The 16,246-nt window shown below is 43.3% G+C and overlaps 1 protein-coding gene across 1 annotated transcript in view; it reads right to left on the reverse strand.

Moving 5' to 3' along the window:
- Positions 1-16,246, reverse strand: part of SETDB1 (SET domain bifurcated histone lysine methyltransferase 1) — a 475,933-nt gene that overhangs the window by 108,926 nt on the left and 350,761 nt on the right. The gene's annotated exons all lie outside the window — the stretch shown is intronic.

A 16,246-nucleotide genomic window follows, 5' to 3' on the forward strand; every position in this document is an offset into this window, starting at 1 on the left:
AATAAGCATTTTATTTAAAGGGACACTAAACCCCAATTTTTTCTTTCGCAATTCAGATAGAGCATGCAATTTTAAGCAACTTTCTAATTTACTCCTATTATCAATTTTTATTCGTTCTCTTGGTATCTTTATTTGAAATGCAAGAATGTAAGTTTAGATGCCGGCCCATTTTTGGTGAACAACCTGGGTTGTTCTTGCTGATTGGTGGATACATTCATCCACCAATGAACAAGTGCTTTACAGGGTTCTGAACCAAACAAATAGCTTAGATGCCTTCTATTTCAAATAAAGATAGCAAGAGAACAAAGAAAAAATGATAATAGGAGAAAATTAGAAATTTGCTTAAAATTGTATGCTCTATATGAATCATGAAAGAAATATTTGGGTTCAGTGTCCCTTTAAGTTCTGCTGCATAATAAGTGTATATACATAAATGGGGAAATAATAAATCTGTATATTCAGTCACTGCAGCTCACACTCTGCAAACAGATTTGATCCTCTAAGTATATGTAATGTAGCTATGTGTTTGTCACGTGACTGCATTATGAGTATGTGACTACTGTGCTACTGAAATGTACGTTACAATATGGCAGCTTACATAGGAGAATAAAGCAATAAATCAATGCTGTACTTCAAAACAATCTCCTTCAACAGTTTGGGGTAAGAGGAACAGATAAAATAGATAGCAGTGATAATTTTATTTTTATTAATAAGAAAAACATTTTTTGCTTACCAGATAAATTCCTTTCCTTCCTGGCAGTGAGAGTCTACAACTTCAATTACTTACTTACTGTTGGGAAATACAACACCTGGCCCTAGGAGGAGGCAAAGACACCCCAGCCAAAGGCTTAAATATCCCTCCCACTTCCCCTATCCCCCAGTCATTCTGCCGAGGGAAACATAAGGGTATAAAGGTGCCAGACGAAATAATATAAAAAAGGAGCTGCCCAACAAAAATAAATTATGGTTGGGGTCGTGGACTCTCCCTGCCAGGAAGGAAAGGAATTTATCTGGTAAGCATAAATTATGTTTTCCTTCCATAAGGCAGGGAGAGTCCACAACTTCATTCCTTACTGTTGGGAAAACTATACCCAAGCTCCAGAGTACACTGAAGGAATAACGGGAGGGAACAAAAAAGAGGCAGACCCTATTCTGAGGGCACCACAGCCTGCAAAACTTTTCTCCTAAAAGCTGCTTCAGCCGAAGCAAACACATCAAACTTGTAAAATTTAGAAAAAGTGTGTAAGGAGGACCAGGTAGCCGCCTTACAAATCTGATCCATAGAAGCTTCGTTCTTAAAAGCCCAGGAGGAAGCTACTGCTCTAGTGGAGTGAGCCGTTATCCTCTCAGAATATTTCAAAGCTCTTACCACATCCAAAGAATGTAAAGATCTCTCCAGAGAATTCTTAGGATTAGGACACAAAGAAGGGACAACAATTTCTCTACTAATGTTGTTGGAGTTCACAACTTTAGGTAAAAATTTAAACGAAGTCCGTAAAACTGCCTTATCCTGATAAAAAATCAGAAAAGGAGATTCACAAGAAAGAGCAGATAATTCAGAAACTCTTCTGGCAGAAGAAATGGCCATAAGGAACAACACTTTCCAAGAAAGTAGTTTAATGTCCAAAGAATGCATAGGCTCAAACGGAGGAGCCTGTAAAGCATTCAAAACCAAATTAAGACTTCAAGGAGGAGAGATTGATTTAATGACAGGCCTGATACGAACCAAAGCCTGAACAAAACAATGAATATCAGGAAGATTAGCAATTTTTCTGTGGAACAGAACAGAAAGAGCAGAGATTTGTCCTTTCAAGGAACTTGCAGACAAACCCTTATCTAAACCATCCTGAAGAAACTGTAAAATTCTAGGAATTCTAAAAGAATGCCAAGAGAATTTATGAGAAGAGCACCATGCAAGTCTTCCAAACTCGATAATAAATCTTTCTAGACACAGATTTACGAGCCTGCAACATAGTATTAATCACTGAGTCAGAGAAACCTCTATGACTATGCACTAAGCGTTCAATTTCCATACCTTCAAATTTAATGATTTGAGATCCTGATGGAAAAACGGGCCTTGAGATAGAAGGTCTGGCCTTAACGGAAGTGGCCAAGGTTGGCAACTGGACATCCGAATAAGATCTGCATACCAAAACTTGTGTGGCCATGCTGGAGCCACCAGCAGTACAAACAAACGCTCCATTATGATTTTGGAAATCACTCTTGGAAGAAGAACTAGAGGCAGAAAAATATAAGCAGGTTGATAACTCCAAGGAAGTGTCAACGAATCCACTGCTTCCGCCTGAGGATCCCTGGACCTGGACAGATACCTGGGAAGTTTCCTGTTTAGATGAGAAGCCATCAGATCTATTTCTGGAAGCCCCCACATCTGAACAATCTGAAAAAACACATCTGGATGAAGAGACCACTCTCCCGGATGTAAAGTCTGACGACTGAGATAATCCGCTTCCCAATTGTCTATACCTGGGATATGGACCGCAGAGATTAGACAGGAGCTGGATTCCGCCCAAGCAAGTATTCGAGATAATTCTTTCAGAGCTGGATTCCGCCCAAGCAAGTATTCAAGATACTTCTTTCATAGCCTGAGGACTGTGAGTCCCACCCTGATGATTGACATACGCAACGGTTGTGACATTGTCTGTCTAAAAACAAACAGTTCTATCTTTAGTAGAGTCCAAAACTGAAGAGCTCTGAGAATTGCACGAAGTTCCAAAATGTTGATTGGTAATCTCGCCTCTTAAGATTTCCAACCCCCCTGCGCTGTCAGAGACCCCCAGACAGCTCCCCAACCTGAAAGACTCGTTGTGATCACAGTCCAGGTTGGACGAACAAAAGAGGCCCCTTGATCTAACCACCAACTCAGAGATAGTCGAACATTGGGATTTAAAAATATTAATTGTGATATCTTTGTATAATCCCTGCACCATTGGTTCAGCATACAAAGCTGAAGAGGTCTCATGTGAACACGAGCAAAGGGGATCGCGTCCGATGCTGCAGTCATGCAGACTGTCTCAATTATTACTTCTGTTCTGTTTTCACTAAAGATTGTGAAGATACAATGTCTACATTAAGGGATGCTACGCAAAATAGAAACAAGCTTAACAGTAATCTTTTTACAGAGGATGAGGTTTTGTTAGCATTATCAAAAAACAGAATTTATGTTTACCTGATAAATTACTTTCTCCAACGGTGTGTCCGGTCCACGGCGTCATCCTTACTTGTGGGATATTCTCTTCCCCAACAGGAAATGGCAAAGAGCCCAGCAAAGCTGGTCACATGATCCCTCCTAGGCTCCGCCTACCCCAGTCATTCGACCGACGTTAAGGAGGAATATTTGCATAGGAGAAACCATATGGTACCGTGGTGACTGTAGTTAAAGAAAAAAATTATCAGACCTGATTAAAAAAACCAGGGCGGGCCGTGGACCGGACACACCGTTGGAGAAAGTAATTTATCAGGTAAACATAAATTCTGTTTTCTCCAACATAGGTGTGTCCGGTCCACGGCGTCATCCTTACTTGTGGGAACCAATACCAAAGCTTTAGGACACGGATGAAGGGAGGGAGCAAATCAGGTCACCTAAATGGAAGGCACCACGGCTTGCAAAACCTTTCTCCCAAAAATAGCCTCAGAAGAAGCAAAAGTATCAAACTTGTAAAATTTGGTAAAAGTGTGCAGTGAAGACCAAGTCGCTGCCCTACATATCTGATCAACAGAAGCCTCGTTCTTGAAGGCCCAAGTGGAAGCCACAGCCCTAGTGGAATGAGCTGTGATTCTTTCGGGAGGCTGCCGTCCGGCAGTCTCGTAAGCCAATCTGATGATGCTTTTAATCCAAAAAGAGAGAGAGGTAGAAGTTGCTTTTTGACCTCTCCTTTTACCGGAATAAACAACAAACAAGGAAGATGTTTGTCTAAAATCCTTTGTAGCATCCAAATAGAATTTTAGAGCGCGAACAACATCCAAATTGTGCAACAAACGTTCCTTCTTTGAAACTGGTTTCGGACACAGAGAAGGTACGATAATCTCCTGGTTAATGTTTTTGTTAGAAACAACTTTTGGAAGAAAAACAGAATTTATGTTTACCTGATAAATTTCTTTCTCCAACGGTGTGTCCGGTCCACGGCGTCATCCTTACTTGTGGGATATTCTCTTCCCCAACAGGAAATGGCAAAGAGCCCAGCAAAGCTGGTCACATGATCCCTCCTAGGCTCCGCCTACCCCAGTCATTCGACCGACGTTAAGGAGGAATATTTGCATAGGAGAAACCATATGGTACCGTGGTGACTGTAGTTAAAGAAAATAAATTATCAGACCTGATTAAAAAACCAGGGCGGGCCGTGGACCGGACACACCGTTGGAGAAAGAAATTTATCAGGTAAACATAAATTCTGTTTTCTCCAACATAGGTGTGTCCGGTCCACGGCGTCATCCTTACTTGTGGGAACCAATACCAAAGCTTTAGGACACGGATGAAGGGAGGGAGCAAATCAGGTCACCTAAATGGAAGGCACCACGGCTTGCAAAACCTTTCTCCCAAAAATAGCCTCAGAAGAAGCAAAAGTATCAAACTTGTAAAATTTGGTAAAAGTGTGCAGTGAAGACCAAGTCGCTGCCCTACATATCTGATCAACAGAAGCCTCGTTCTTGAAGGCCCATGTGGAAGCCACAGCCCTAGTGGAATGAGCTGTGATTCTTTCGGGAGGCTGCCGTCCGGCAGTCTCGTAAGCCAATCTGATGATGCTTTTAATCCAAAAAGAGAGAGAGGTAGAAGTTGCTTTTTGACCTCTCCTTTTACCTGAATAAACAACAAACAAGGAAGATGTTTGTCTAAAATCCTTTGTAGCATCTAAATAGAATTTTAGAGCGCGAACAACATCCAAATTGTGCAACAAACGTTCCTTCTTTGAAACTGGTTTTGGACACAGAGAAGGTACGATAATCTCCTGGTTAATGTTTTTGTTAGAAACAACTTTTGGAAGAAAACCAGGTTTAGTACGTAAAACCACCTTATCTGCATGGAACACCAGATAAGGAGGAGAACACTGCAGAGCAGATAATTCTGAGACTCTTCTAGCAGAAGAAATCGCAACTAAAAACAAAACTTTCCAAGATAATAACTTAATATCAACGGAATGTAAGGGTTCAAACGGAACCCCCTGAAGAACTGAAAGAACTAAATTGAGACTCCAAGGAGGAGTCAAAGGTTTGTAAACAGGCTTGATTCTAACCAGAGCCTGAACAAAGGCTTGAACATCTGGCACAGCTGCCAGCTTTTTGTGAAGTAATACCGACAAGGCAGAAATCTGTCCCTTCAGGGAACTAGCAGATAATCCTTTTTCCAATCCTTCTTGAAGGAAGGATAGAATCCTAGGAATCTTAACCTTGTCCCAAGGGAATCCTTTAGATTCACACCAACAGATGTATTTTTTCGAAATTTTGTGGTAAATCTTTCTAGTTACAGGCTTTCTGGCCTGAACAAGAGTATCGATAACAGAATCTGAGAATCCTCGCTTAGATAAAATCAAGCGTTCAATCTCCAAGCAGTCAGCTGGAGTGAAACCAGATTCGGATGTTCGAACGGACCCTGAACAAGAAGGTCTCGTCTCAAAGGTAGCTTCCAAGGTGGAGCCGATGACATATTCACCAGATCTGCATACCAAGTCCTGCGTGGCCACGCAGGAGCTATCAAGATCACCGACGCCCTCTCCTGATTGATCCTGGCTACCAGCCTGGGGATGAGAGGAAATGGCGGGAACACATAAGCTAGTTTGAAGGTCCAAGGTGCTACTAGTGCATCCACTAGAGCCGCCTTGGGATCCCTGGATCTGGCCCCGTAGCAAGGAACTTTGAAGTTCTGACGAGAGGCCATCAGATCCATGTCTGGAATGCCCCACAGGTGAGTGACTTGGGCAAAGATTTCCGGATGGAGTTCCCACTCCCCCGGATGCAATGTCTGACGACTCAGAAAATCCGCTTCCCAATTTTCCACTCCTGGGATGTGGATAGCAGACAGGTGGCAGGAGTGAGACTCCGCCCATAGAATGATTTTGGTCACTTCTTCCATCGCTAGGGAACTCCTTGTTCCCCCCTGATGGTTGATGTACGCAACAGTTGTCATGTTGTCTGATTGAAACCGTATGAACTTGGTCCTCGCTAGCCGAGGCCAGGCCTTGAGAGCATTGAATATCGCTCTCAGTTCCAGAATATTTATCGGTAGAAGAGATTCTTCCCGAGACCAAAGACCCTGAGCTTTCAGGGATCCCCAGACCGCGCCCCAGCCCATCAGACTGGCGTCGGTCGTGACAATGACCCACTCTGGTCTGCGGAACGTCATCCCTTGAGACAGATTGTCCAGGGACAGCCACCAACGGAGTGAGTCTCTGGTCCTCTGATTTACTTGTATCTTCGGAGACAAGTCTGTATAGTCCCCATTCCACTGACTGAGCATGCACAGTTGTAATGGTCTTAGATGAATGCGCGCAAAAGGAACTATGTCCATCGCCGCTACCATCAACCCGATCACTTCCATGCACTGAGCTATGGAAGGAAGAGGAACGGAATGAAGTATCCGACAAGAGTCTAGAAGTTTTGTTTTTCTGGCCTCTGTTAGAAAGATCCTCATTTCTAAAGAGTCTATAATTGTTCCCAAGAAGGGAACCCTTGTTGACGGGGATAGAGAACTCTTTTCCACGTTCACTTTCCAGCCGTGAGATCTGAGAAAGGCCAGGACAATGTCCGTGTGAGCCTTTGCTTGAGGAAGGGACGACGCTTGAATCAGAATGTCGTCCAGGTAAGGTACTACTGCAATGCCCCTTGGTCTTAGCACCGCTAGAAGGGAGCCTAGTACCTTTGTGAAAATCCTTGGAGCAGTGGCTAATCCGAAAGGAAGCGCCACGAACTGGTAATGTTTGTCCAGGAATGCAACCCTTAGGAACCGATGATGTTCCTTGTGGATAGGAATATGTAGATACGCATCCTTTAAATCCACCGTGGTCATGAATTGACCCTCCTGGATGGAAGGAAGAATAGTTCGAATGGTTTCCATCTTGAAAGATGGAACCTTGAGAAACTTGTTTAAGATCTTGAGATCTAAGATTGGTCTGAACGTTCCCTCTTTTTTGGGAACTATGAACAGATTGGAGTAGAACCCCATCCCTTGTTCTCTTAGTGGAACAGGATGAATCACTCCCATTTTTAACAGGTCTTCTACACAATGTAAGAACGCCTGTCTTTTTATGTGGTCTGAAGACAACTGAGACCTGTGGAACCTCCCCCTTGGGGGAAGTCCCTTGAATTCCAGAAGATAACCTTGGGAGACTATTTCTAGCGCCCAAGGATCCAGAACATCTCTTGCCCAAGCCTGAGCGAAGAGAGAGAGTCTGCCCCCCACCAGATCCGGTCCCGGATCGGGGGCCAATATTTCATGCTGTCTTGGTAGCAGTGGCAGGCTTCTTGGCCTGCTTTCCCTTGTTCCAGCCTTGCATTGGTCTCCAAGCTGGCTTGGCTTGAGAAGTATTACCCTCTTGCTTAGAGGACGTAGCACTTTGGGCTGGTCCGTTTTTACGAAAGGGACGAAAATTGGGTCTATTTTTCGCCTTGAAAGGCCGATCCTGAGGAAGGGCGTGGCCCTTACCCCCAGTGATATCCGAGATAATCTCTTTCAAGTCAGGGCCAAACAGCGTTTTCCCCTTGAAAGGAATGTTTAGTAGCTTGTTCTTGGAAGACGCGTCAGCCGACCAAGATTTCAACCAAAGCGCTCTGCGCGCCACAATAGCAAACCCAGAATTCTTAGCCGCTAACCTAGCCAATTGCAAAGTGGCGTCTAGGGTGAAAGAATTAGCCAATTTGAGAGCATTGATTCTGTCCATAATCTCCTCATAAGGAGGAGAATCACTATCGAGCGCCTTTATCAGTTCATCAAACCAGAAACATGCGGCTGTAGTGACAGGGACAATGCATGAAATTGGTTGTAGAAGGTAACCCTGCTGAACAAACATCTTTTTAAGCAAACCTTCTAATTTTTTATCCATAGGATCTTTGAAAGCACAACTATCCTCTATGGGGATAGTGGTGCGTTTGTTTAAAGTAGAAACCGCTCCCTCGACCTTGGGGACTGTCTGCCATAAGTCCTTTCTGGGGTCGACCATAGGAAACAATTTTTTAAATATGGGGGGAGGGACGAAAGGAATACCGGGCCTTTCCCATTCTTTATTAACAATGTCCGCCACCCGCTTGGGTATAGGAAAAGCTTCTGGGAGCTCCGGCACCTCTAGGAACTTGTCCATTTTACATAGTTTCTCTGGGATGACCAACTTTTCACAATCATCCAGAGTGGATAATACCTCCTTAAGCAGAATGCGGAGATGTTCCAACTTAAATTTAAATGCAATTACATCAGGTTCAGCCTGTTGAGAAATGTTCCCTGAATCAGTAATTTCTCCCTCAGACAAAACCTCCCTGGCCCCCTCAGATTGGGTTAGGGGCCCTTCAGAGATATTAATATCAGCGTCGTCATGCTCTTCAGTAACTAAAACAGAGCAGCCACGCTTACGCTGACAAGGGTTCATTTTGGCTAAAATGTTTTTGACAGAATTATCCATTACAGCCGTTAATTGTTGCATAGTAAGCAGTATTGGCGCGCTAGATGTACTAGGGGCCTCCTGAGTGGGCAAGACTCGTGTAGACGAAGGAGGGAATGATGCAGTACCATGCTTACTCCCCTCACTTGAGGAATCATCTTGGGCATCATTGTCATTATCACATAAATCACATTTATTTAAATGAACAGGAATTCTGGCTTCCCCACATTCAGAACACAGTCTATCTGGTAGTTCAGACATGTTAAACAGGCATAAACTTGATAATAAAGTACAAAAAACGTTTTAAAATAAAACCGTTACTGTCACTTTAAATTTTAAACTGAACACACTTTATTACTGCAATTGCGAAAAAACATGAAGGAATTGTACAAAATTCACCAAATTTTCACCACAGTGTCTTAAAGCCTTAAAAGTATTGCACACCAATTTTGGAAGCTTTAACCCTTAAAATAACGGAACCGGAGCCGTTTTAACACTTTAACCCCTTTACAGTCCCTGGTATCTGCTTTGCTGAGACCCAACCAAGCCCAAAGGGGAATACGATACCAAATGACGCCTTCAGAAAGTCTTTACTAAGTATCAGAGCTCCTCTCACATGCGACTGCATGCCATGCCTCTCAAAAACAAGTGCGCCACACCGGCGCGAAAATGAGTCTCTGCTTATGCTTTGGGAAAGTCCCAGAGAAATAAGGTGTCTAATACAGTGCCTGCCGATATTATAATATCAATAAACCCAGATAAAATGATTCCTCAAAGCTAAATATGTTTTAAAACTGAATCGATTTAGCCCAGAAAAGTCTACAATCTTAATAAGCCCTTGTGAAGCCCTTATTTACCATCGTAATAAACATGGCTTACCGGATCCCATAGGGAAAAATGACAGCTTCCAGCATTACATCGTCTTGTTAGAATGTGTCATACCTCAAGCAGCAAGAGACTGCACACTGTTCCCCCAACTGAAGTTAATTGCTCTCAACAGTCCTGTGTGGAACAGCCATGGATTTTAGTTACGGTGCTAAAATCATTTTCCTCATACAAACAGAATTCTTCATCTCTTTTCTGTTTCTGAGTAAATAGTACATACCAGCACTATTTTAAAATAACAAACTCTTGATTGAATAATAAAAACTACAGTTAAACACTAAAAAACTCTAAGCCATCTCCGTGGAGATGTTGCCTGTACAACGGCAAAGAGAATGACTGGGGTAGGCGGAGCCTAGGAGGGATCATGTGACCAGCTTTGCTGGGCTCTTTGCCATTTCCTGTTGGGGAAGAGAATATCCCACAAGTAAGGATGACGCCGTGGACCGGACACACCTATGTTGGAGAAACCAGGTTTAGTACGTAAAACCACCTTATCTGCATGGAACACCAGATAAGGAGGAGAACACTGCAGAGCAGATAATTCTGAAACTCTTCTGGCAGAAGAAATTGCAACTAAAAACAAAACTTTCCAAGATAATAACTTAATATCAACGGAATGCAAGTGTTCAAACGGAACCCCCTGAAGAACTGAAAGAACTAAATTGAGACTCCAAGGAGGAGTCAAAGGTTTGTAAACAGGCTTAATTCTAACCAGAGCCTGAACAAAGGCTTGAACATCTGGCACAGCAGCCAGTTTTTTGTGAAGTAACACCGACAAGGCAGAAATCTGTCCCTTCAGGGAACTTGCAGATAATCCCTTTTCCAATCCTTCTTGAAGGAAGGATAGAATCCTAGGAATCTTAACCTTGTCCCAAGGGAATCCTTTAGATTCACACCAACAGATATATTTTTTCCAAATTTTGTGGTAAATCTTTCTAGTTACAGGCTTTCTGGCCTGAACAAGAGTATCGATAACAGAATCTGAGAACCCTCGCTTCGATAAAATCAAGCGTTAAGCAGTCAGCTGGAGTGAAACCAGATTCGGATGTTCGAACGGACCCTGAACAAGAAGGTCTCGTCTCAAAGGTAGCTTCCAAGGTGGAGCCGATGACATATTCACCAGATCTGCATACCAAGTCCTGCGTGGCCACGCAGGAGCTATCAAGATCACCGACGCCCTCTCCTGATTGATCCTGGCTACCAGCCTGGGGATGAGAGGAAACGGCGGGAACACATAAGCTAGTTTGAAGGTCCAAGGTGCTACTAGTGCATCCACTAGAGCCGCCTTGGGATCCCTGGATCTGGACCCGTAGCAAGGAACTTTGAAGTTCTGACGAGAGGCCATCAGATCCATGTCTGGAATGCCCCACAGCTGAGTGACTTGGGCAAAGATTTCCGGATGGAGTTCCCACTCCCCCGGATGCAATGTCTGACGACTCAGAAAATCCGCTTCCCAATTTTCCACTCCTGGGATGTGGATAGCAGACAGGTGGCAGGAGTGAGACTCCGCCCATAGAATGATTTTGGTCACTTCTTCCATCGCTAGGGAACTCCTTGTTCCCCCGTGATGGTTGATGTACGCAACAGTTGTCATGTTGTCTGATTGAAACCGTATGAACTTGGCCCTCGCTAGCTGAGGCCAAGCCTTGAGAGCATTGAATATCGCTCTCAGTTCCAGAATATTTATCGGTAGAAGAGATTCTTCCCGAGACCAAAGACCCTGAGCTTTCAGGGATCCCCAGACCGCGCCCCAGCCCATCAGACTGGCGTCGGTCGTGACAATGACCCACTCTGGTCTGCGGAATGTCATCCCTTGTGACAGGTTGTCCAGGGACAGCCACCAACGGAGTGAGTCTCTGGTCCTCTGATTTACTTGCATCTTCGGAGACAAGTCTGTATAGTCCCCATTCCACTGACTGAGCATGCACAGTTGTAATGGTCTTAGATGAATGCGCGCAAAAGGAACTATGTCCATTGCCGCTACCATCAACCCGATCACTTCCATGCACTGAGCTATGGAAGGAAGAGGAACGGAATGAAGTATCCGACAAGAGTCTAGAAGTTTTGTTTTTCTGGCCTCTGTCAGAAAAATCCTCATTTCTAAGGAGTCTATTATTGTTCCCAAGAAGGGAACCCTTGTTGACGGGGATAGAGAACTCTTTTCCACGTTCACTTTCCATCCGTGAGATCTGAGAAAGGCCAGGACAATGTCCGTGTGAGCCTTTGCTTGAGGAAGGGACGACGCTTGAATCAGAATGTCGTCCAAGTAAGGTACTACAGCAATGCCCCTTGGTCTTAGCACAGCTAGAAGGGACCCTAGTACTTTTGTGAAAATCCTTGGAGCAGTGGCTAATCCGAAAGGAAGCGCCACGAACTGGTAATGTTTGTCCAGGAATGCGAACCTTAGGAACCGATGATGTTCCTTGTGGATAGGAATATGTAGATACGCATCCTTTAAATCCACCGTGGTCATGAATTGACCTTCCTGGATGGAAGGAAGAATAGTTCGAATGGTTTCCATCTTGAACGATGGAACCTTGAGAAACTTGTTTAAGATCTTGAGATCTAAGATTGGTCTGAACGTTCCCTCTTTTTTGGGAACTATGAACAGATTGGAGTAGAACCCCATCCCTTGTTCTCTTAATGGAACAGGATGAATCACTCCCATTTTTAACAGGTCTTCTACACAATGTAAGAATGCCTGTCTTTTTATGTGGTCTGAAGACAACTGAGACCTGTGGAACCTCCCCCTTGGGGGAAGTCCCTTGAATTCCAGAAGATAACCTTGGGAGACTATTTCTAGCGCCCAAGGATCCAGAACATCTCTTGCCCAAGCCTGAGCGAAGAGAGAGAGTCTGCCCCCCACCAGATCCGGTCCCGGATCGGGGGCCAACATTTCATGCTGTCTTGGTAGCAGTGGCAGGTTTCTTGGCCTGCTTTCCCTTGTTCCAGCCTTGCATTGGTCTCCAAGCTGGCTTGGCTTGAGAAGTATTACCCTCTTGCTTAGAGGACGTAGCACCTTGGGCTGGTCCGTTTCTACGAAAGGGACGAAAATTAGGTTTATTTTTTGCCTTGAAAGGCCGATCCTGAGGAAGGGCGTGGCCCTTACCCCCAGTGATATCAGAGATAATCTCTTTCAAGTCAGGGCCAAACAGCGTTTTCCCCTTGAAAGGAATGTTAAGTAGCTTGTTCTTGGAAGACGCATCAGCCGACCAAGATTTCAACCAAAGCGCTCTGCGCGCCACAATAGCAAACCCAGAATTCTTAGCCGCTAACCTAGCCAATTGCAAAGTGGCGTCTAGGGTGAAAGAATTAGCCAATTTGAGAGCATTGATTCTGTCCATAATCTCCTCAAAAGGAGGAGACTCACTATCGACCGCCTTTATCAGATCATCGAACCAGAAACATGCGGCTGTAGCGACAGGGACAATGCATGAAATTGGTTGTAGAAGGTAACCTTGCTGAACAAACATCTTTTTAAGCAAACCTTCTAATTTTTTATCCATAGGATCTTTGAAAGCACAACTATCCTCTATGGGTATAGTGGTGCGTTTGTTTAAAGTGGAAACCGCTCCCTCGACCTTGGGGACTGTCTGCCATAAGTCCTTTCTGGGGTCGACCATAGGAAACAATTTTTTAAATATGGGGGGAGGGACGAAAGGAATACCGGGCCTTTCCCATTCCTTGTTAACAATGTCCGCCACCCGCTTGGGTATAGGAAAAGCTTCTGGGAGCCCCGGCACCTCTAGGAACTTGTCCATTTTACATAGTTTCTCTGGGATGACCAACTTGTCACAATCATCCAAAGTGGATAATACCTCCTTAAGCAGAATGCGGAGATGTTCCAACTTAAATTTAAATGCAATCACATCAGGTTCAGCCTGTTGAGAAATGTTCCCTGAATCAGTAATTTCTCCCTCAGACAAAACCTCCCTGGCCCCATCAGACTGGGTTAGGGGCCCTTCGGAAATATTATTATCAGCGTCGTCATGCTCTTCAGTATCTAAAACAGAGCAGCCGCGCTTACGCTGATAAGTGTTCATTTTGGCTAAAATGTTTTTGACAGAATTATCCATTACAGCCGTTAATTGTTGCATAGTAAGGAGTATTGGCGCGCTAGATGTACTAGGGGCCTCCTGAGTGGGCAAGACTCGTGTAGACGAAGGAGGGAATGATGCAGTACCATGCTTACTCCCCTCACTTGAGGAATCATCTTGGGCATCATTGTCATTATCACATAAATCACATTTATTTAAATGAATAGGAATTCTGGCTTCCCCACATTCAGAACACAGTCTATCTGGTAGTTCAGACATGTTAAACAGGCATAAACTTGATAACAAAGTACAAAAAACGTTTTAAAATAAAACCGTTACTGTCACTTTAAATTTTAAACTGAACACACTTTATTACTGCAATTGCGAAAAAACATGAAGGAATTGTTCAAAATTCACCAAATTTTCACCACAGTGTCTTAAAGCCTTAAAAGTATTGCACACCAAATTTGGAAGCTTTAACCCTTAAAATAACGGAACCGGAGCCGTTTTGAACTTTAACCCCTTTACAGTCCCTGGTATCTGCTTTGCTGAGACCCAACCAAGCCCAAAGGGGAATACGATACCAAATGACGCCTTCAGAAAGTCTTTTCTAAGTATCAGAGCTCCTCTCACATGCGACTGCATGCCATGCCTCTCAAAAACAAGTGCGCAACACCGGCGCGAAAATGAGGCTCTGCTTATGCTTTGGGAAAGCCCCTAAAGAATAAGGTGTCTAATACAGTGCCTGCCGATATTATTATATCAAAATACCCAGATAAAATGATTCCTCAAGGCTAAATATGTGTTAATAATGAATCGATTTAGCCCAGAAAAAGTCTACAGTCTTAATAAGCCCTTGTGAAGCCCTTATTTACTTGCTGAATAAACATGGCTTACCGGATCCCATAGGGAAAATGACAGCTTCCAGCATTACATCGTCTTGTTAGAATGTGTCATACCTCAAGCAGCAAGAGACTGCACACTGTTCCCCCAACTGAAGTTAATTGCTCTCAACAGTCCTGTGTGGAACAGCCATGGATTTTAGTGACGGTTGCTAAAATCATTTTCCTCATACAAACAGAAATCTTCATCTCTTTTCTGTTTCTGAGTAAATAGTACATACCAGCACTATTTCAAAATAACAAACTCTTGATTGAATAATAAAAACTACAGTTAAACACTAAAAAACTCTAAGCCATCTCCGTGGAGATGTTGCCTGTACAACGGCAAAGAGAATGACTGGGGTAGGCGGAGCCTAGGAGGGATCATGTGACCAGCTTTGCTGGGCTCTTTGCCATTTCCTGTTGGGGAAGAGAATATCCCACAAGTAAGGATGACGCCGTGGACCGGACACACCTATGTTGGAGAAATAAATGTTACAAAGGCAGTGGGTCCTGATAATATTCATCCAAGGGTTTTAAAAGAACTTTGATCAGTGCTAACTGTCCCATTAACTGATCTGTTTAATCAGTCACTATTAACAGGAGCTGTCCCAGATGATTGGAGAATAGCAAATGTAATACCTCTTCATAAAAAGGGCAGTAGAGAAGAATCTGGCAACTACAGGCCAGTTAGTTTAACTTCAGTAGTAGGGAAATTAATGGAAAGCCTCTTAAAAGAAAGAATTATGACTTACATAAAGACAAACAATTTAGAGGACCAAAATCAGCATGGTTTTACTTCAGGGAGATCATGTCAGACTAATCTAATTGACTTCTTTGATTATGTAACAAAAGTATTAGACAAGGGAGGAGCAGTTGATGTAGCATATCTAGATTTCAGCAAAGCATTTGACACCGTCCCACACAATAAACTTATTCACAAACTATATCTCCTTGGTCTAGATTCAAAAATTGTGAACTGGGTGGAATGCTGGCTTAAGGACAGAAAACAAAGTGTCTTAGTAAATGGAGTTCATTCAGCAGAGGGGGCTGTTACTAGTGGTGCTCCTCAGGGGTCAGTTCTGGGGCCTGTTTTGTTTAACATATTTATCTGCGATATCAGCAAAGGGCTACAGGGGAAAGTATGTCTCTTTGCAGATGATACAAAAATTTGCAACAGAGTGGATGTTCCAGGGGGGGTAGACAAAATGAGAAGTGATATACAACAATTGGAGGATTGGACAAACGACTGGGATCTAAAGTTTAACACAGCAAAGTGTAAAATAATGCATTTAGGGAAGAAAAATCAAAATGTTAATTACAGACTCAATGACACTTTACTGACTGTTACAGACGAGGAACAGGACTTGGGAATTATTATTTCAGATGATTTAAAACTTAGTAAACAATGTAGTAATGCAGCGAGTAAGGCTAGCAGAATGCTTGGATGTATTGGTAGAGGTATTTGCAGCAGAAATAGTAAGGTTCTTATGCCACTTTATAGATCATTAGTTAGGCCTCATCTTGAGTATTGTGTGCAGTTCTGGAGGCCATATCTTCAGAAGGATATCAACAAACTTGAATCTGTGCAAAGGAGGGCTACCAAAATGGTACATGATCTAAAAAATAAAACTTACCAGGATAGGCTCAATGACCTAAATATGTATAGCTTAGAGGAGAGAAGGGAAAGAGGTGATATGATGGCAAATTTCAAGTACATTAAAGGGTTTAGTAAAACTGAGGCTGTGGGTATTTTACATAAAATGGAAAATTCAAGAACAAGGGGTCATAAGCTCAAGCTAAAGGGTAGTAGATTCAGGAGTAATTTGAGGAAGCACTTCTT

This window comes from Bombina bombina, chromosome 1, assembly GCF_027579735.1.
Source record: "Bombina bombina isolate aBomBom1 chromosome 1, aBomBom1.pri, whole genome shotgun sequence".
Lineage (NCBI taxonomy): Eukaryota > Metazoa > Chordata > Amphibia > Anura > Bombinatoridae > Bombina > Bombina bombina.